Here is a 21,797-nt window from a genome sequence, read left to right as displayed (position 1 = left end):
TGCTCTCTTGAAAATAAATCAGGGGATTCTTATTATTCATATAAACAGGACCTCAGTTTTACATCGTGCTAGTGTCACACCTCACACTCTCCCTCGCAAACGCCGTTACATTCCCAAACCCACTGCTTCACAATCTCATTCCTAATTGAACCCATCACATTCCCACGTGCACCAGAGTCCACAAATTCTCACTCCCAGACCAATTATCCAACCACGTCCCTTTTCCTTCAGCATTCCTTCACACACGCCAACCCATCCTCACTATTGAGAAGCCTCCTGTGTGAGTGTGTGAGTCCCAGCCCCTGGATGATGTATTTTGGATTGTTCCTGTGCTACTCTGCATTCTGTGGGATTCATGGTTACACATAAGGATCCTCCAATTCCACCGATCGGTTCCCTGACAGAATACTGAGCCAACATCAGGACGCCGCGGGTGGCAGTCCGGCAGCCCGGGACTCCATCTGGTTTTGTTTTTGTTTTAGGGCATCAGAGCTGCCCCGGAAAGGAGGGAGGGACTGTCATGATTCTGATCCCTCCCCCTGAAGGGTGCTCCGGCTCTTTCACATTTTGCCTGATCTCCTGCACCTCCCTCCTGTTCCAGTCTCCCCTTTAAAAGCCAGACGCTCCCATGATTCTTGGCTCGGTTTTGGAAGATGGATGCCACAAGGCTTGCCTATTTTCCGGGTTGTCCGAAGGCAAGCCTTTTCCCTGGCATCCTGACCATCTGCGTCTGGGGCTTGGAGCAACTGGCCCCATTACCCTCTTTTTATTCCCCTGACCCTTCGCTAGATCCCACTCCGGTTTTTAACTTCGTTTGTCTTTGTCAAGAATGGACCACATGGCTCTGGGTTTTTGCCTCCCTATGGATTTCCCTATGAACACCCTTTGGACTGTTTGCCTGGAGCACCCCCCCGAGCACCTTCGTCACGCCCCCCTGTTCGTCTACCAGCCCTGTTCCTCGGCTCTTCCTCGTGTCTCTTCACTCCCTTCTGGATTGTGCTGTCTGCATAGGGTCCTGAAAGATGCTATGTGACAGCTAGCTTCTACACACAAATACAAACAGCTGATCTGGTTATGAAAAATGATTTTGTCTAGTAATAAAATTAACAAGCCATCAGTGAACTTTGAATGTCTTGTCTTTAAATATTCCAATACTACTACCATCTAAACCCAAAGAATGTCAAACTCCATTCCTCAGAAGTTACAGGGTCTCCCACCAATGAACTCATTATATTCAACATGGTGAAAATCATTCTCAGATCTTTAGCAATGAACTGCAGTATTTATTTCATTACCAAAAGACAAAACTGAAACACCCCTTTCCGAGTTGCTAAGCAGAATTGTGTTTGAGTGGTAAATAGTCCCACTAATAATTTAACATCACTGTAAAATAGCAGCTCATGTCTGTTATCCTTGAAGACTATCGCCCATCACTTCACTTGGAGTGCTGAAATAAAAACACACAACTCCTCCCAGGGACCGGCTGTTATTAAACCCCGCTGATACAAATGGTAGTTTGACAGTTTCCAGTCCCTGAAATAATTCAGTCTAATGAGTCCTGGCCTCTTTTCTGGGTGAGGAATTCACACCTCCCTCCCAGCCTGTCCTCTAAGAGCTGCATGTGGAGTATTTGGTATTCAGGCAGAGTCCTCATCAGCTCTGCTAACCTGTCTTCGCAAAGAGCTGTTAACCTTTCAGCTCCAAGCAACTCTCCCGGGACAACATGCCCTCAAAATGTCTCTGTAAAAAAAAAACAGACAGCTCAGAAATCTATCAATCGCTTTCTTTTTACTGCGTCTCAACCCTGAAGCAAAGCTGGGGCTTTCATGTTTGGTTTTGGCTGTGTGCCTCTGTCTACGTTGACAACTCAGGTTCGTTTCCTCTCGTGGGCAGTGCTCGGCGCTTTCTGAATTTTATTCCAGCTATAGCTTTCCACAATCATATGGCTCTAAATATCTGTCTAAACATCTGATGTTCTTTTAAGGAAAAGTTCAAGGATACACTCGACTCATTACTTATAAAACACAGTGCAGGGACATCCAGAGAGGACTGAGAGTCCTGGAGCTCACAGTCTGTTCCAGAAGAGCAGATAAAACACCACCTGTACAGGATGTTAGGTCAGCATAGAGAGATACACAGCGACAGTAGGAGAACAACAATTAACTTATTTCACATGTCTTTGGAAGGTGGGAGGACACCAGAACATTTGAAAAAAAAACACAAGAACACAGGGAGAAAGGAAGAACCACTTCACTAACTGGTGGGCCATCCAAGACTAATGCAAGGACAGTCCCATGTGCAAACATGTACTGTACAGGGAAATACTTTTATACCTCTTACCACCACGCAGAGGTTTCATTTCATTCATTACCCGCAGCCATGTCACCCTGCAACTCAACACTGGCCCACTGGAGCTCAGCAGGTGTGAGCCTGGTCAGTACCTGGAGGGGAGACCTGCTGGGAAAAACTAAGGCTGCTGCTGGAAGAGGTGTTAGTGGGGCCAGCAGGGGGCGCTCACCCTGCAGTCCGTGTGGGTCCTAATGCCCCAGTATAGTGACGGGGACGCTATACTGTAAACAGGCGCCGTCCTTCGAATGAGATGTAAAACCGAGGTCCTGACTTTCTGTGGTCATTAAAAACACCAGGGTGTTTCTCGAAAAGAGTAGGGGTGTTACCCCGGTGTCCTGGCTAAATTTCCCCCTGTCCTTTACCAATCATGGCCTCCTAACAATCCCCATCTCTTAATTGGCTTCATCACCCTGCTCTCCTCCCCACTGAGAGCTGATCTGTGGGGAGCGTTCTGGCGCACTATGGCTGCTGTCGCATCATCCAGGTGGGGCTGCACACTGGTGGTGGTGGAGGGGATCCCCATTACCTGTAAAGCACTTTCAGTGGAGTGTCCAGAAAAGCGCTATATAAGTGTAAGCAATTATTATTATAGGCTTTACAAGCTTTATATAGGTGAACACATACTGTAGGCCTTTATATGCAAATCCAGGGTGCTTGATATCTCACGGCTATTATCCAATGTAACTACATGTTGTGGAGATTTTAGAATATTTTAGCCATTTGAAAAATAATGATTATTTTATACTTTTTTGCTTCACTAGGAGAATTTCAGCTTCTAAAACAGATTTAAGTTTTTGTCCTCAGATAGACAAGTGTGAACTCCACTTGCACACTGTATCTGAGTATGTCTATTGAAGTCAACGCTCTGAGCACATTCCTATCAGTTACCTACTAGTCACCACAGGTGCACAACCGTTCCATTGTTATGATGTTCACACCTTGATGGACTTGCTCTTGCTGTGCTAGTCAAACAGAACGAGAATGATCAAAATGCTGGCATCGGAAATTTATTTCTGTTTCACATCCTCCCTATTTGAAATCAATAGTTGTGAATCAATTAGGCTCAGGCCTACTCCAGCACAGAGGGAGTGAAGACTCTTCCCAGTGTACGACACACTTGGAGCCACATCAAGCAGAAGGCATCGACTGGAGCAGTAAGGCATCTTCTGCTGGCCGGTTAGGGACATGGGCCAGTCTCCCACTGGTAATGCCTGGATGGGCACACTTAACCAGCACTCAAAGCCACACTTTAAGTGCTTGAGTTACTCAGCAGTCTCCAAAGGACTGAAAATAGTTTGAATACATGAGAAGGAGTGTTATGTGCTGTATATAAACTAGCAAACATACAGTGCCGTGCATATTCAACGCTGTGACGTTTCCACTTATTCACATGGTGTTGCTGTCTGAGCTGGCCATCAGCACACTTTCAAGCAGGAGTTTATATTCAGAACGAACACGATGCACTTCAAAGTGATAAAGCCGCAAAATTAGGTTGTATGCAAAATAAGTCGCATTTTCAAAGAACACGAGGAGACCGAAGTGGTAATCAAGCAAATGAATCCGAGCAAATGCACCTGTCCCTCTGCATCCCCTCTGTCGGATTTCACATTTCAGACATCAGCCTGATTGACAGGCAGACAAGATGGCGGACAAGGAGAATTGCCGAGGCTCCACCTTTGATCGCTCGAAAACGGGCTGAGAAATTGCTGTGTAATTGGCTTGATGAAACTGGACGCTAATAGAAGTGGGTCTTCTAAAAATAAAGACCTTGAGGGCTACACGGACAGCTTCTGCGGAGTTATGAGTGAACACGAGCGGACAGCTATACACTCACACCAGGACACACTGACACGGGTTCGAGTGAGTCTGACGAGGGCACAGCCAGGAAAGCTGTGTCAGCAGCTATGCGCTGTTCGAAAAGGTAACTTCAGCCAGCAGCATATGTCATCCTATAACTCACCACTGACAGCCCAATGAAGCTCAGCAGGTGTGAGCCTGGATGGGAGACTCCTGGGAAAAACTAAGGTTGCTGCTGGAAGAGGTGTTAGTGGGGCCAGCAGGGGTGGCCCCTGCAGTTTGTGTGGGTCCTAACACCCCCCAGTACAGTGACGGGGACACTATAGTGACAAAAGGATCTGTCCTTCGGATGAGACATAAAACCAAGGTCCTGAATCTCTCTCTGGGATTCAAAATCCCAGGGCATCTCTCCAAAAGAGTAGGGGTGTTACCCCGGTGTCCTGGCCAAATTTCCCCCTGGCCTTTACCAATCATGGCCTCCTAATAATCTCCATCTCTGAACTGGCTCCATCACTCTGCTCTCCTCCCCACTGAGAGCTGGTGTGTGGGGAGCGGACTGGCGCATCATCCAGGTGGGGATACACACTGGTGGTGGTGGAGGGGATCCCCATTATCTGTAAAGCGCTTTGAGTGGTGTGTCCAGAAAAGCGCTAAATAAGTGTAAGCGATTATAATTATTAATATCTGACAAATTGCAGAAACTGTATTTGCTGCAGAAAGTTGTCAGTGACGTTGGCAAATTACGAGAGGCAATGACCCTCAATAATACTCTAACTGAAGACCTTCGGGAAGAGAACAAAACACCAAGCGGGAAAGTCGCTGCGCTCATCAAAACGACAGAAAAATGAGCCCTGGACATCCGGTGTGGGAGCATGAGGACAAATAGCATTATAAGGGGGGGTGAAGGAAAATGAGAAAGAGCTGCCAACGGAGGAGAGGGTGAAAGCATTTGTGACAGATGAGGCTCAGGTAGGTGGTATTCAGGAGGTTCTCATGATAGGCAAAGGAGGAGTGCAGGACCTTCACAAACAGCTCAACCACGGCCCACAGCAGCATGGCTCTCGCGTTCTGAAACATGATGGGGATGGAGAAGGAGAGGGAGATAAAAGGGTTTTTCTTAACTATCGGTTTCCCCAGGAGATAGCAGCGAGGAGAAAGAAGCTGTAGTCGTGAAAGTGCATGCGAGAGCAGGGCATTCATGTCTGTCTTGTAGTAAATAAATTATACCTTAATGCCGGGCTCTTCCGAGACTCCAAAATTACAACTTGCTTGTGAGGAAAACTAATTTACCTCAGGTTATCCTGTCACCACTCCTAAGGCTGCTAAAAAACAAGTCCATGTGGAGATGACTAGTTCATTTAACCCTTTTTCACTTTGCCCTCATGTCCGTTCATTTTTTTCCCTCCAGTTATTCATGTCTTGCTTTGGTTTAGTGTGAGAGAGAAAAATGGTCCCCTGTGGTAAGGGCCACAGTGAAAGGTCCGAGAGGGGATACTGGTGGGGACGGGGGACGAGGAATTTGCAGGGCACACTCTGGGTGAGAGGGATAATAGCTATTGTTACAATGGTTACTCTGCGATGAGCAGTCTCTTCCTTTCCTATTTATAACTGGGATTTAAAGATGCACGATTGTATTAACGTTGTGACAGGGAATGTCAAAAGCGCCAACGATACACCTAAATGCTAGAAGATTCTTAATCACTTAAAGAGGCTTAAAGCACAAGCGACTTTTCTGCAAGAACCCCATTTAAAATCTTTAGACATTCACTGTATCTCCCCGATTGGTTTGGTCATGTTTTCAGCTCAGGTAATTCATCGGAGAGAAGGGGGGTCGCCATTTTAATTCATAAATAGGTGCCATTTGTGCTAGAGAATAAAACCGAGGCTCAAAATGGTAGATTTACTTCTTAAGCGGTAGATGGAACTCACATTTAGTCATGCTTGTCAATATACTTCATATGGCTCTAATTTAGATAACTCGGTATTTATTACAGCAACAGAAGCCAGACTCATATATTTTAAAAACACCTCTATAATTCTTGGAGGACCCTTTAACCTGGGTATGAACCCTAATATAGATAAATCAGGAAAGCTGCTGACTCAGTAAGGACTCAATAACTCAATAAGTTGATTAACACACATATTAACTTAACAGATATATGGAGAACCATTCATCCTAAAGAGAGGGACTATATATATATAATAATTTTTTTCTCTAATATACATAAATCCTTTTCTAGATTAGATTATTTCTTTATTACACATAATATCTTATACTATTTTTCCACCCTACTGTTATCTTGGGACATAGCCCCCTACAATTAAAATTCACTCCACCTGGCACACAAATGTTAAGGGGGAGATGGAAATCAACAAGTCATTGTTACAGGATGAGTGCAGATCAATGCAAACTCCGTTCACCGATGGAAGACCCTCAAGTGTTGTCGAAGGGGGGAATTTAGTAGAGTAGCCAGTTACAACAAAAAGCAAAGAGAAATAAAGGAATCAGTACTGCTGTCTCAAAGCCTTACAGCCAAAGATGTCTCAAAGTTTTAATGATCGAGATTGGAGTACTCTGATTTCTTGCCAGCTAAGTTATAATGATTTGTTGAAAGCCAAAAACAGAGCCCAGCTTAGGCATGGTCAAGAATGAGAAAAGGCAGAGAAGACTGAGGAAAGACCTGGCGCACAATAATATGTGCAGTATTAGCAAGGCGGGTGGGTCGACCAGCAAAGATCAGAAGGAAATAAAAGTGTTTTTAAGTTATTATTAAAAATTAGATACAGGCACATCCAAAGACTGAAGTATATTAGGTGATATCCACATCATCCTCATATAAATATTTTGAAACTCTTCACACAAGAAAGGAATATTCTTGAAGATACTACTTTTAATAGAGATAATTGCCTGTTTTTCTTTTAATAAATTGCCTGGACCAGACGTCTCCACTGCTGCATTTTATCAAACGTTCCAGCTTCAACTTAGTCCTCTTCTGTTGCAGGCATTTAATAACAAATGGTCAACAGGTACTCCATCTTTATCATTCAGGGAATCCTTAATAAAATTAATACATAAAATGGGCAAACATCCCTTGTTATGTGGTAGCTATCGTCCAATTATTTTAATGAACATGGACAATAAGATTCTGGCAAAGATATTGGCAACCAAAACTAACACATCGAGATCAAAGAGGATTTATCAACACAAGAAAATTCCATAATCTGATACTTAATGGTAAATTTATTAAGTCATTGTCTGCTGTATGCACAGTTCATGCAGAAAAAGCTCGATAGAACTGAATGGAGCTACCTTTTTAATATACTGGAGTAGTATGGTTATCATCCTAATTTTATTAAATTGATTCAAATTTTATATAGAAGGCCATGACAATGGCACTGACAATGATTAATAACTGCTCATCAAGTTCTTTTCATTTTAATTGGGGTATTAAATAGGGGTGTCCCCTCTCACCTTTGCTTTTCAGTTTAGCCACAGAGCCCTTATTTTGAAAGATTATAGAGCATCGGGACAGGTTTAGGGTATAGAGGTATATCAGAAAAATGACAACATTTGATTTTATGTGTATGACGTAATATCACATCTTCCAGATATAAATAAGTCCTTTTTTAGAGGCAATTGAGATATTAAAAGTTTTGGCAAACTATCTGGATATAAGGTAAATTTGGGATAAGTCAGAATTTCTTCCTCTTAATTTTTCACATTTCAATAGTAGGTTTTGAATATTCAGTGCAACTGAAAATGAGATATGCTACCTCCGGTTGTGAATAAAATCTAATCTTCTGGGAATCTGGATGGTGCAAAGAACAGGTGAATCCTAGTAGAAAAAACCTAGAGGCAGGCAAGAAGAGTGCCAAAAATTCACATTTCAGTGAGACCCACAGACGTGGTCTGGCTTGGTCTGACAGAGATTGAGCTGTTTAGTCCAAATCATACTTGAATCCAGTAGATTTAAAAGCAACATTTTAAGATTGCAGTCTTCCAACAATCCACAAAGAACTAGGGCAATATTGCCAGCAGAATGGGTAAGGGTTATGAACTCCCACTGGATGGATCTGGTAGAGATGTATCCAAAAAACAATTATTGCTATCAAAGTTGTTTCCACCAAGTACAAATTTATGTTAATTCGTTGACACTTATGCAAAGAGTAAAATTAAATGAGCACATTTTCTTTTTTCTTGCCACCTAATCCCCTTCACCTATAGCTGTGCTCAGGATGATCAGTACAGTTTTGTGACATTCAGTTTTGAATTTTGAAAAAAGTTTAGTCGAAAACAAAATTGTAAACATTACTTGCCATTCATCAAAATGATGTTATAGGTGGGACTTTAGAAAGGCACTGTAAAAGAGTATTGTTATGTGTCAAGAGTATAAAAATGTTTAACTTCACCTCACAGCATTCATTCTTTAAGGGAAGACAATGAGTTTTCTCTGTAGCATTTCCTCAACTTCTCTTTTTAAGAACATGCAGTTACAAATGAGAGGTGGTCCATGTAGATTGGTAGTTTGTAGATAACTGATCATCCAGTCATGTCTTGAAAGTAACCATGTTATTCTTATTGTATTTGTGCCTATCTAGTATTCACAGAACTGAGTTATTTTTTCAGGATCTAAAGAAAGCAGATCACTAATACTCACAATATCTGTGCCTAATAATAATTAATAATTAATTGCTTACACTTATATAGCACTTTTTTGGACACTCCACTCAAAGTGCTTTACAGGTAATGGGGACTCCCCTACACCACCACCAGTGTGTACCCCCACCTGGATGATGCGATGGCAGCCATAGTGCGCCAGAACGCTCCCCACACATCAGCTCTCAGTGTGGAGGAGAGCAGAGTAATGAAGCCCATTCACAGATGAGGATTATTATGAGGCGATGATTGGTAAGGGCCAATGGGAAATTTGTCCAGGACGCCGGCGTTACACCCCTACTCTTTTTGAGAAACATCCTGGGATTTTTAATGACCACAGAGAGTCAGGACCTCGGTTTTACGCCTCATCCGAAGGACAGTGCCTGTGTCCCCATCACTATACTGGGGCATGAGGACCCACATAGACTGCAGGGTGGGCGCCCCCTGCTGGCCCCACTAACACTAACTCTTCCAGCAGCAACCTTAGTTTTTCCCAGGAGTCTCCCATCCAGGTACTGACCAGGCTCACACCTGCTGAGCTTCAGTGGGGCTGCCAGCTGGGAGTTGCAGAGTGATATGGCTGCTGGCCACTAGAATAGAACTATTCTTCAAATGCCTAATTCTTCTTGTCTAATAGCGCCACTTGCCTCATTCACATATTTTGTTATGATTTCTGTTTTAACTCCCGCATATATATGGCAGTACATCTTCAAATACATCATACAAGTCTAGCGCTCAACTAATACAGGCTGCAAAGGCCCAGAAGTCTAATTTTCTCACACTCACAAGTACTGTGTTATGGAAAAATGGGGATGTTTATAGCCTGGTACCACAGAAAAGAACTAGGAATGATGCGTTAGCTTAATTTTACATTTTTAATGCAATTAGTTAACTTAGGATCATTTGAAATATTAATTGAATGGTACTGTTTTTGCACAAAGAAATAGTATATACTGTATATAGTACTATATTTGAAGAATAGTACTGGATAATACAGAGTCAACAGGACTATGTCAAAACCAATTATGAAATAAGGCACAATGTGCAGTTAAAGAAAACAGGATGCTTTTCATTACACAAAGGGTTGTGGGTGTCTGGAACAAGTCTGGAAGCAGCCACTTTACTTAAGGTCCCTGGAGCCATTTAGCTGGATGAACAGACCGATGAACTAATAACTATCAAAGGGCTGAACTCCATTCCTTTGCAGTTGTTCTTATGTCATTCACCGTCCTACACATTCTCCTCGCTGTGGCTTCAGCTCTGAGTGCTTAGTCACAAGCCTCCTCAGAGCCCTCGGGGCACCCTGGCTCCCCCACTTTCCTGTGTTATAAGCAAGGCATAACGGAGCAGCTGGCACTCGGAGGGCATTACTAAGTTTTAGCATCTGGAAAAGAGTTTTGGGTTTCCGAAGGTCATGGTTTTAAAGGTCATTTAGACCTCCAAACCTGTAACCTGCAACCTGACACACGACACACTGCTGCAGCTGAGGCCTCGCTTTAAAATAGGTGAAGGAGATGCATGGAGGGATACACAGAGAGTCAATCATTTAACATCGCAGAATTTAAATCGCAGTTTCCTGTTAACATCAGTCTTTCGGCCGGGACGTTAGAGGGGATAGGTTGGGCACAGACAGTGAGGCTGGACAGCTGTAGGGAGAAGCTGGTTGTCTTTCCAAAGGGATGTGTCGAGCCTCCACCCTGGAATACTCTCTGAGGAGTGGGTTTGCTCCATGTTCTGAAAGGCAAGACCAGGACAGTCTCCCCATCGAGTTCACCCCAAAAGGTAGGAGTTCCAGTCTTTCTCTGTGGCTGGAATACAAGTGTAGCTCTCAAATGCAACCTGTGTCAGAGTCCACTAAGCTGGGTAGCCCGCCAGCAATCTACGAACACTGATAAAGTAGCAGCTGACCTGGCTGCTGCTGAGTCAGGGTCAAAAGAACCAAGAACCAAGTCTTTAACCATGGTGTTGATTCAAAGGGCTCCTTCTGAGACTGCCTGATGGAACTCTCAAACCATTGAACTTCAAATAACCAAAACTGCATTTCTGTTGAAATGCTTCATCACATCTGTGGCCTTTCTTAAGCTGTTAACAAAGCTCAAGAACAGGGAAATTCAGGAGGACTCAGGGCCCAGAACTGAGAACTTCCTCTTCTGGAAAGAGTATTTGTTAACTACAGATCAGTTCACAATGACCGTGGCAACCCGGCTTCCTTAAAAGGTCGCCTATTCAACTACAACACCATCCAGGCATCCAAACTAAGCCTTGCTTAGTTTATGGTACTCAACTAGGTCAGAACTCAGTGTGGTCTAGTCTGCTGTTAGCCTCCACTTTGAAACAAACAGACAACTCCCTAAGTGCATGTAGTCTTTATTTAGCAGAAAAATTGATTGTAATTCCGTTAAACCCTGTGTGATACTGCTCCAGCACTCATTTGCTAATGATAAAAGACTTAATTACATACTGTAACTTCATTCCATTTTAATGGATTGAGATGACGCCAAAGGGAGCTCTCAACTCAAAGCTTGGTAAAAGTTGCTTTTATGCAATGGCAGTAGGGTTTCTAATTAACTCCACATGGTCTTTTTTCATCAAAGGTGATCCATCCACTTTAACCTCATGTGTGGGGAACAGTCTACAGTTCTAAGACTATAACCAGGATGAGAGGAGTTTTCTACAAGGCACTTTGGATTTGGAGCTACAAAGGCTGTTGTTCACAGTTTCTGTTTTGTTTCTCACACATCTATACTGACAAAAGGCATTAGTGAAAGTGTTTGAGAACACAATTTTTTAAAAATATTTTCCTTAAAGGTGTGGTTACAACTAATCCTCTAAAAATACACATGGTATTTTGTGACCTTTCGGTTGCTGTTTAATTACATAAAAGATGACCATTACAATACTTTCCCTTACATCTTCAAAATTCCAGTTTGTGCAGTTTGTACTGTCTTAACTACAAACTTCATCAGTCATTACTGTAATGCTACAGTGAAACAATCTAAAAGATTTTCTCAGGACATTGAAAACACATTTTTTTAAACAACAAATGTATTAAAGATCCATACTGACAAGAGGTCAGTTGTCAACAACAAAAACAAACAAACAGATAAACTGAAACATTGCTACAGTACATGCCATGAACCATTTTCTAAAGAAATGGCGCCACAAGACCCCAGAAAATCATCGGATATTTGCTGCGTCAAAAAGCAGCACTGCGGTATTGAGGAGCATTTCAGCAGTATTTGTTAATTACAGTGACTATAATCTCCTGCATTTGAATTTTCGGTTTTGACTATCAGTTTATTGCAGACCAATTGCTGAGTTCGGATTTGTTATCAGCTGGGTAGCAGAGTCCCATAGCTCCAGTCTGTCAATGCAAGAATTTCCTTAGCTGTTTTTATAATCCCACTTGTAATGTGTACATTGAGATAAGCCTGCAGAAAGGCCTCCCTTAGCAACAGTGTGCAGAAGCCTTCTCTAGCAACCAGCAGGGCAGTGGCCTTACTTATCAACCAGTCAGGGCTATAATATCAACAATCCTTCACTGGAAAATAATAGATGCTCATAAATAGAACAGTTCACTTCCTGAATCAAGTCTGAATTATTTTCATAGAACAGCAGTGATTATGGCAAAATACTAAATCTACTGAAGGATTACTTGTAAAACGACACAATACAAAAAAATCATCTCTGCATCTTCAATGTGCTGAAACTGAAAAAAACGTCTTAAAGGTAATTGTGTAACAGGAATTCAGTTATCTTGTTTGAGAGCTGTTGAACTGAGAATAGTTTCCTAGTTTAACCTGTTAATTAATTTATGGATCTCACAGCTGCATTTTCTCATATGGGATGAATCTGATTTCAGACCAAATATTTAAAAGGACTGCTCATAATTTACTTTGTGTACTGATGTACAGTGCTTACAGTTGCAAGAAAAGGTTTGTGAACCCTTTGGAATTTCTTGTGCTCAGGGCATGGTTCACATGAACAGCTCTCTCTTGAGAAGACCAGATGCTGTCAGTAACCAATCTTTGTGTGCCTTTTTTATAGGGCAGGGCACCTCCAATCCACACCTCCAATCTCATCTCATTGATTGGAAGACCTGACTCCAGTTAGCTTTGGGAGAAGTCATTAGCCTAGAAGTTCTCATACTTTTTCCAACTTAGACTGTGAATGTTTAAATGATGTGTTTAGTACTGACAAGAAGTACAATGCTTTGTGTTATTAGTTTAAGCACATTGTGTTTGTGTATTATAGTGACTTAGTTGAAGATCAGACCACATTTGTATGAGTAATTAATGCAGAAATCCAGGTAATTCCAAAGGGTTCACAAACTTTTTCTTGCAACTGTATGTTAAGTGACATTTATTATGCTCAAACCTGTACAAGACTGTAATACACTCCACTGGCCACTTTATTAGGTACACCTATCTTTTCCTGGGTAGGACCCCCTTTTGCGTCCAGAACAGTCTGAATTCTTCGCAGCACGGATTCAACAAGGTGCTGGAAACATTCCTTAGGGATTTTGGTCCATGCCGACTCGATATCAGTTCCTGCAGATTTTTGGCCACACATTCATGCTGCGTGCTTTTTATATTGAGTTGTAGCCACATGATTCGCTGTTTGTAGCTAGTTGCGTTAATAAAGTGGCCACTGAGTATATCTCCCACTACTTCACATGAAAGGAAAGCTTTTATAAGCAGTGCTTTTCTTACTTCCCTCAGCCATGGAGACACAGACCCTTCTGTTTCTGTCCCTTCACAGCTCAAAATGCAAGAAAGATATCGAAGGCCAAAATCATGCATAGGCTCCCCCAGCTGTTACACAATGGATGAATCTGTTTCTTAATCCTAACAGTTCACCGATACTGCTTTTCATACTATCCCTCGGAATGTGTGCGTCAGACTGTCAGCTTCCCCTTTACCTTGAACTCCTGAGGGAAGCTCCAGAGCCGAAAACCTTGCGTATTCGACTCTCTTTTTTCTGTGTGGAAGGACCCTTTACTTTCTGCTTGCACGTCAAAGGCAACTGAAAGACAGAAGCCAAAATTAAACCAATGAGGCGGAAGAGCAAGACATGCTGCACTTAAGAGCCAAAATAAAAGAATCGCATGAAAAAACATGAAAGTGGACACACACGTGAAGTGTTACGAACATTTAAATACAGGCCTTAGGCACTCACACTCACTGATCCCACAGATAAACCAAGCATCCCACAGATAAGCAGACAGCAGCCAGTGATCTCCTTGCTCCTTATTATGCAAATCAGAAACTGTTTGAACAGAGGAGACAGAAACAATCTGGCAGTCAGCTTTCTGGATGGGACTTTTTCTTCTCTCTCCTAGATAACACATCTTGAAAAATTGGTTCCGGTAAGACACAATGCTTATAAGCAAGAATAACATCTGGGGCACATCAGAAAGCAGAGATAAGCTGTTTTTTTCACTGCCTCTCTGAGCGCAAAGAGGATGGATGAGCTGGCTAATGGAGAGATTAATACTGGGTCTGTGTTAGTGGGGTTAGGGCATAAAACTGAGGCAATCCGAGCAATTTGAAAATGAGCTTCGTCTTCAAAAGAAGGCAAATTCAAGAGGTTCAGATGACAATTGCAAGCAGATGGAAGAGGGGCAGCATACGTATGTGCCACTGATCTCTAGGGATTCTTCCCAAATAGGAAAAAAAAGAGAAAACAGATTGGGCTATTAGTTCACAGCTGATTATGTCATTACCCTGGCTGGGTTCTGGCCAAAACCAGCCACGCTGCCAAGCCCTGCTGACAAACTCAACCGCAGTCAAACCGAGAGGGAATTAGCAACTGCAGACTCATGTGATGCCACACACTTAAAAACTTTTAGATTCGTCCTATTGCATTACGTTGCAATAGCAAAATAATAGACAATGTCCTTAAGAGAGGGTTGGGCCAGCGGTGGTTACAGTCATAATGCTTGGCAACACCACTTTCACTAGATGTCCTTGGAGATTTGGGACCACTTACTAGCCTTTCCAAAACACGTCAAATCTAATGACGGTCTCTTTAGCAACCCACTGAAGCTCAGCAGGTGTGAGCCTGGTCAGTACCTGGATGGGAGACTCCTGGGAAAAACTGAGGTTGCTGCTGGAAGAGGTGTTAGTGGGGCCAGCAGGGGGTGCTCACCCTGCGGTCCATGTGGGTCCTAATGCCCCAGTATAGTGACGGGGACGCTATACTGTAAACAGGCACCGTCCTTCGGATGTTTCTCAAAAAGAGTAGGGGTGTAACCTCGGCTTCCTGGGCAAATTTCCCATCGGCCCTTACCAATCATGGCCTCCTAATAATCCCCATCTATGTATTGGCTTCATCACTCTGCTCTCCTCCCCCACTGATAGCTGATGTGTGGTGAGCATTCTGGTGCACTATGGCTGCCGTCGCATCATCCAGGTGGGGATACACACTGGTGGTGGTGATGGAGGGGATCCCCATTACCTGTAAAGCGCTTTGAGTGGAGTGTCCAGAAAAAGTGTAAGCAATTATTAATTATTATTATTATTTTGTTAAGTTAATTTTTGCATGCTGAATAATGCTCCGAGTCAATGCATTAGCCAAGTCTGCTGTAACCTTAAGTGTTGCACCAGAGGCGTGGGCTGCAGCAAACTTGTGGTCCATCAGTCATCTTTCCCAAAACACAGCATGCTTTCCAGTCTTTACTTTTTTAAATCATGGAGCATACAACACATTAGGTCATTCCTTCTGCTCCAGACAGAATATGTCACTCCAATGAAACCCAGCATTCGACAGGGCAGCCTAGTGCAAATGACCATTATCATTGCCATTGTCTTTGGCATCAGTATGATAATGATGGTGATGGGAGATTTGACATTGTGGGTCTATGAGCAAACTGAAAATGACTTTTAGAATAGATAATAAAATGGTAGGATCTTAAATATGTCAAGCAAGTTGACGTCTGTAATCTTAAAGTTTCTTACAAATCTCTCTAGTACTGTAAACCTTAATTACACACAACTGTAGTGAGACTCCTCACTCCTCTTCACTGTTTTCATCCACTTCACCTGTCCCAGCTGTGGCTCATTCTATAACCATCTCTACCCCCTAGCGTCCCTGACCACAACTCCATGTCTGAAACACACTGAAGTTGTACTGACTGTCCCAACCCACTGTCTACCCATTCATATGCAGTTTTGACTAGCTGTTTCCTCTGCCTGCTTCCTCAGACTGGTCTGTTCCTCAGTCCTGGGTCTTGTTGCTATGCAAAGGGCTCTACACACTAAACATCAGATGCATGAAGAAAAGCCATGCTGCAATTTATGGATTTTCCATATGGAATCAGAGAAAACTTGTTAACAAAAAGACCACAAGAAACAACCTGAAATGGCTGTTGTGACACCATGATGAGATAAGCAATGTTGCAGCATTGTTCTGAACAGATGGTGGTGGGTGACTTTGGGTTAGCCTGCACACTAAAATTTTACCCTTGGATTGGAAGAGCTTTTAATGCAACCAACAGCACCTCCAGCAAATTGAGGCATTCACCAGTTAAGAGAAACACAACTACAAAGCCACATATCCTGAAAAGGCAGTATTGAAGATTGGGTTTTAAAAGTAGCTATTTAAGTGCCATATCTCCAATGTGATCTTTGGATATCTGAAGCTGTTATACTTACCTAACTCCCAGCCATCTGTGTGTGCCTCTTCCTTCTGCTGGTTAAGAATGTAACTGTTCTTAACAATTAAAGGGCTAAAAACTAGTCCAAGACATCCCGGAATTATTGATTACTAGTTCGGAATCATGTATCACCTGCATCATAGAATAGATGTTTCCTATTTCTATACACACACACAGGATGAACTGGAGTACACATTCTCCCAAAATAATCAGGAAACCCGAACTGCAGGTGCTCTATGGAAAGAGAGAACTTTTACCATTCATCTCAATACAGTGTCAGGCTCAACTAGTAAAAATACAAAAATATAGACAGCAACTCTGGCCACAGTCCTCTGTAATGAGCCTGAGGCAGGAACACGCAGGTTGGGCAATAGCCTCACCACTGCAGGGACTGCACAGCTTCTCTGGGTGAGACGCTCCAGGTCATCGTCACTTCGTCCACTGGGTCAATACCACTGTGGCCGCGGAGTACTAATTATGGTCCTCACGTAATTGGAAGACATAATTGGAAGGGTACGAAACAGCTTTTTGTTTCTTATCTAAGAATCACTTGTGTTGCTCAAGAAAAAGTCTCTTTCCCGTGAGAAAGATGTCGGGGATAAAAAAAACAAAACAGTATACTGTAGTTTTACATGTTACATTTGCCATATCACCCTGCAGCTCTCAGCTGGCAGCCCCACTGAAGCTCAGCAGGGTTGAGCCTGACCAGTACCTGGATGGGAGACCTACTGGGAAGCTACAATTGCTGCTGGAAGAGGTGTTAGTGGGACCAGGGGGGGGCGCTCACCCTGCGGTCTGTGTGGGTCCTAATGCCCCAGTATAGTGGCGGGGACATTATAGTGTGGGCGCCGTCTTCCGGATCTGACGTTAAACCAAGGTCCTGACTCTCAGTGGTCATTAAAGATCTTGTAATGTCCGGAGAGAAAAAGGTGGAACACTGGGCAAAGACAGGTAAGGAGAAAACAGGGAGTACTTATCCAAAGCCGTAGTCCTTAACCGGTGCAAGCCGTCAGCCAGAATATCAGAAGAGCAACAGTACAAGGACGCAATCCGAAGTCATAGTTCTAATATAGATCAGGACGTTTAGCCAGTAGGTTAGCAGGGGAATCGCACAGAGACGCAGGGAAGACACGAGAGAGAGAGCTCTGCTCATTTACCCAATGCTAAGTGCTGTGATGAGGGTTAAGAGTCCCTCAGTATTCTGGGGTTCCAGGGGTGTGGTAGTGATCGGGGAGTGTGATTGGGTCATTAGTCCAGACAGCACCGTTTGCGGTAATTAGCAGGTGCTTGATTATAATTGTTGGGAACTTTGTCAGACTACCGGCGACTTTATTGTGATTAGACTGAGCTGTGACATTTCTCGATAAGAGTAGGGAGTTATCTTGGTGTCTGGGCCAAATTTCTCCTCTCGGCCTTTACCGTGGCCTCCAAACTGTCCCCATGTGTGACTGGCTTTCACTTGCCCTGTGATGGACTGGCGCTCCCTCCAGGGTGCACCCTGCCTTGTGCTCGCTGCTTGCTGGGTAGGCTCCGGCTTCACGTGACACCGTGTGGTACACAGCGGTGTGGTACACAGCGGTCTGGTACATGACATGACATGACATGTTGCACTTGGTGTTGGGTTTGACAGATTGTCAGGCTTTGCCCATTGCAGTCACAGTCCAATTGTCATCAGGTCTTACAGGAACACCCAAAATGAAATATTAATCAAGGTCTTAACAGCAAAGACAAAGTACCTGCCTAATTAATTGAAGTGCTTTTCGTGAGAGGTTCACACAAAATTCACACAAATCACACAAAAGTGATTTTCCAGAAAAAATACTTCAGCGAAAGACCCCTCCATGTGATTTCTCCTTTAAAAAAATTGAAGGAAAGGCATTTTGAGGCATTTTTTCTTTAAAAAGTGAAAGGAAAAAACATTTCAATTCCAGTTCCTAAGACACCACAGGCAGCCAAGTGGAGATGTAGAGCCAGAGATGACTCCTGTGGCTAGCCATATTCACAATGTTCCACCATGTCATTAACTCACACTGTACTTTAAGCAAACGGCTCTTAAAAAGTGTCTATTGAACAACATTAATAATGCTTCAGCCCACTTATCTGTCAAGCTTTAACTGCGCATCGAGGTGCACTTCTGAATTCCCCATGTGCACCTTCAGCCACCTCTGTGGACTACAGCTTGGCTTCATGGTAGATTCAAATTGAAATCCGCAGGCTCTCCCTCTGTGGGGGAGTGAATTTAATACAAAAACGGTCTGACAAGTGCAGGCCTGAACGGTCAGAGCTTGTTCGACTTTTCATTGATAAAAGCCCTCCCACCCCCAAACGCATGTATTGCATAACAACAGTTCCCAAGGAAAACACCGGTGACACATTCACTTTGAGCGTCCTCTGGGAGGACACAGACTGCGGAGGCTGTGTGCAGCTGAGCGGAGCATGATGGAGAGCAGGGGCGCTGGATGACCAAGAGAGAGGCTGGATACAGGGCAGGGGACAGAGGAGAGAAAGAAAAATAATTGCAACCGTTTATGAGGGCATTTTGTCCAGAGCAATGGGCTCCCATCGACAACTGCTTGTTTTCAATGGCTGCGAGCCGTTGCATGGAGAATCCCCATCACTGTCCGTGGTTTGTTCTTCTGTCAGGTTCCCCTGGGGGGGATACTGGTATGGAAAGTACCTGCAGGATTTTCACCCAGCTAGACTGGCTTTGTGGGGCTTTGTGAGGCTGTACCCTGTGCGTTTGACCTCCTTGCCTCTAGATGGCGACAACCAAAAGACTCGGGACAAACAAGCCTGAGAATGAGAGCAAGTCTCGGTATTGCCCTGCTCATTTCAAGATGCCGCCCGGGCTAGAGTGCACCAGCATGCACCCCTGACTTAGCTCCGTCGGGCTCAGAAATCAGAAACACATCAGATGTACTCATAGTGCACAAACAGGACTTCCGTGTGTCACCTGAGTTACGCCTGGGCATAAAACTTAACTTAAAACTAACTTTGTCAGCAACCATATCATCCTGCAGCTCACAGCAGGCAGCCCCACTGGAGCTCAGCAGGTGTGAGTCTGGTCAGTACCTGGATGGGAGACTCCTGGGAAAGCAATGGCTGCTGCTGGAAGAGGTGTTAGTGGGGGCCAGCAGGGGGCGCTCACCCTGCAGTCTGTGTGGGTCCTAATGCCCCAGTATAGTGACGGGGACACTAGACTGTAAAAAGGGCGCCATCCTTTGGATGAGTTGTAAAACTGAGGTCCTGACTCTCTGTGGTCATTAAAAAATCCCAGGGTGTTTCTCGAAAAGATTAGTAATTTTTATTATTAAGATGCAACTGATCTCTCTGTTTAAACACTTAAATTCCTACAGCTGCAGCAGACACACGGAGATTAGTGGAAACAAATGGTGACAGTCATCCTTGTAATGAGTTCAGGTTCTGATTGTCAGAAGCTGTTTTTCACCTGTCAGCGAGTGCTTCGGAGCTTGCAAATGAATGCAAAGGCAGAAAATCAGATCTTGGATTTGACAAGCTGTCTGTCTTAAACAGGCATGCACACTCATGAAGGTGCCTTGCATTTGCCAGGTCTAAAAGCATGAGCACTGGAAGCCATTACATGTGAGCTAAATGCACACAAGATATACCAGATGGAAAAAAAAATATTACCTTTATTAATGTCTGACTTGAGGTGTATGTCCAATTTCTTAGACTTGGACATACATCCTGCTCTCACTAGTGCCACAATGCTATACCCGATCACATTCCCCAGGCACTTGTTCTCAGCAGCACATTGCCAGCAGCCATATCACTCTGCAACTCACAGCTGGCAGCCCGCTGAAACTCAGCAGGTGTGAGCCTGGTCAGTACCTGGATGAGAGCCCTCCTGAGAAAAACTAAGGTTGCTGCTGGAAGAGGTGTTAGTGGGGCCAGCAGGGGGCGCTGTGGTCCATGTGGGTCCTAATGCCCCAGTATAGTGACGGGGACACTATACTGTAAAAAGGCGCCGTCCTTCGGATGAGATGTCAAACCGAGGTCCTGACTCTCTGTGGTCATTAAAAATCCCAGGGTGTTGGCCCTTATCAGTCATGGCCTCCTAATAATCCCCCTCTATGAACTGGCTTCATTACTCTGCTCTCCTCCCCACTGAGAGCTGGTGTGTGGTGAGCGTTCTGGCGCACTATGGCTGCCGTCGCATCATCCAGGTGGGGCTGCACACTGGTGGTGGTGGAGGGGATCCCCATTACCTGTAAAGCGCTTTGAGTGGAGTGTCCAGAAAACCGCTATATAAGTGTAAGGAATTATTATTATTATTATTATTATTATTATTATTGCTGCCTCACAGCTGACCATGTGCATAAGTAATAATCAGATTCTCAGCTCTTTGGCTCTCAATTCAATTGATTTTTATATAGCACCTTTCACCACAAGGTTGCCCCAAGGCGCTTAACAATGCAAGTGACCATACATTTTGTAAATACAGAACACAAGACCAGAAGAAAACGGAGGAGAGGAACCAAACACTCCTTAGTAAGGAAAAGAAAAACCTCTGGGAGTCCTAGGTCAACTGGTTGCCCAACCCCTTTGGGCATGCTAACATTATACAATTAAAAAAAGGAATACATGAATAAGGGTATTCATCCATCCATATATCCATCCATCCATCCATCATGTCTTCTGTGTGTCAGTACTCCATGCAGATCTCTGTAGACCAGTAAATTCCTCCTAAACGATAGCTATATCCACGATGTCCCTCTTGGATCCATGGCAGTGATGCAGCATCCAACTCAGATGGTCCCCAGCCTGGGCGCCATCCTTACATGCGGGGAGGAGAATAGGATAGTCTGGTCAGAACAGATGTATCTACCTGGTGGGCCCACACAGAGACACACAATGGAAGGGACAGCAGCACCAGCAGCCGTGGTTGTAGCGAGCTATAATGTAAGCTTTAGTGCTTACATTAGCACTTTCCATCCTCCGGAGTGACTCACATCTCAAACACACCGAGACTGTTGATACTCCCCCTCTGACACAAAAACAGAAAATTGTCGCTGGGCAAACAGAACAGAGAGGCCACACAGCCAGAGTCAAAGCTGCTCTCCATGGAATATCAGAAGTCACGATACAAACACAGACCCAAAACTTCCTTAGAGTTTTAAAGAGGTACTTGACATCTAATGTCCCACATTTCTGTTCTGTTTAAAGCTGTTATCAGCTGTCTTTAAAGGGCTTACAGTCACCCACACACAAACATTAAATACTGTAACTTCAGTACATACAGTACTAGACTTTCTGTCTGAAAACCACTGTTACTTTTGTTTAATTTATCAATGTGCAAATTAATCTGCCTTACGA

General features: G+C 43.8%; 1 protein-coding gene across 2 annotated transcripts in view; it reads right to left on the bottom strand.

The window, feature by feature from the left end:
* sv2a (synaptic vesicle glycoprotein 2A) overlaps positions 1–21,797 on the bottom strand; it is an 81,804-nt gene that overhangs the window by 46,639 nt on the left and 13,368 nt on the right. The window contains exon 2 of one of the 2 annotated variants that reach the window (XM_088620257.1): positions 13,725–13,828. The exons of the other annotated variant lie outside the window; for it this stretch is intronic. The gene's annotated coding sequence lies outside the window, so the exon portion shown is untranslated. The remainder of the gene's footprint in view (positions 1–13,724; positions 13,829–21,797) is intronic. 2 annotated transcript variants of the gene reach the window in all.

The sequence above is a fragment of the Lepisosteus platostomus genome, chromosome 26 (genome assembly GCF_059453375.1).
Source record: "Lepisosteus platostomus isolate fLepPlt1 chromosome 26, fLepPlt1.hap1, whole genome shotgun sequence".
In the NCBI taxonomy this organism is placed as follows: Eukaryota; Metazoa; Chordata; class Actinopteri; order Semionotiformes; family Lepisosteidae; genus Lepisosteus; species Lepisosteus platostomus.
The sequence above is the reverse complement of the archived record's forward strand: the minus strand, read 5'-3'. Positions and strand labels throughout refer to the sequence as shown.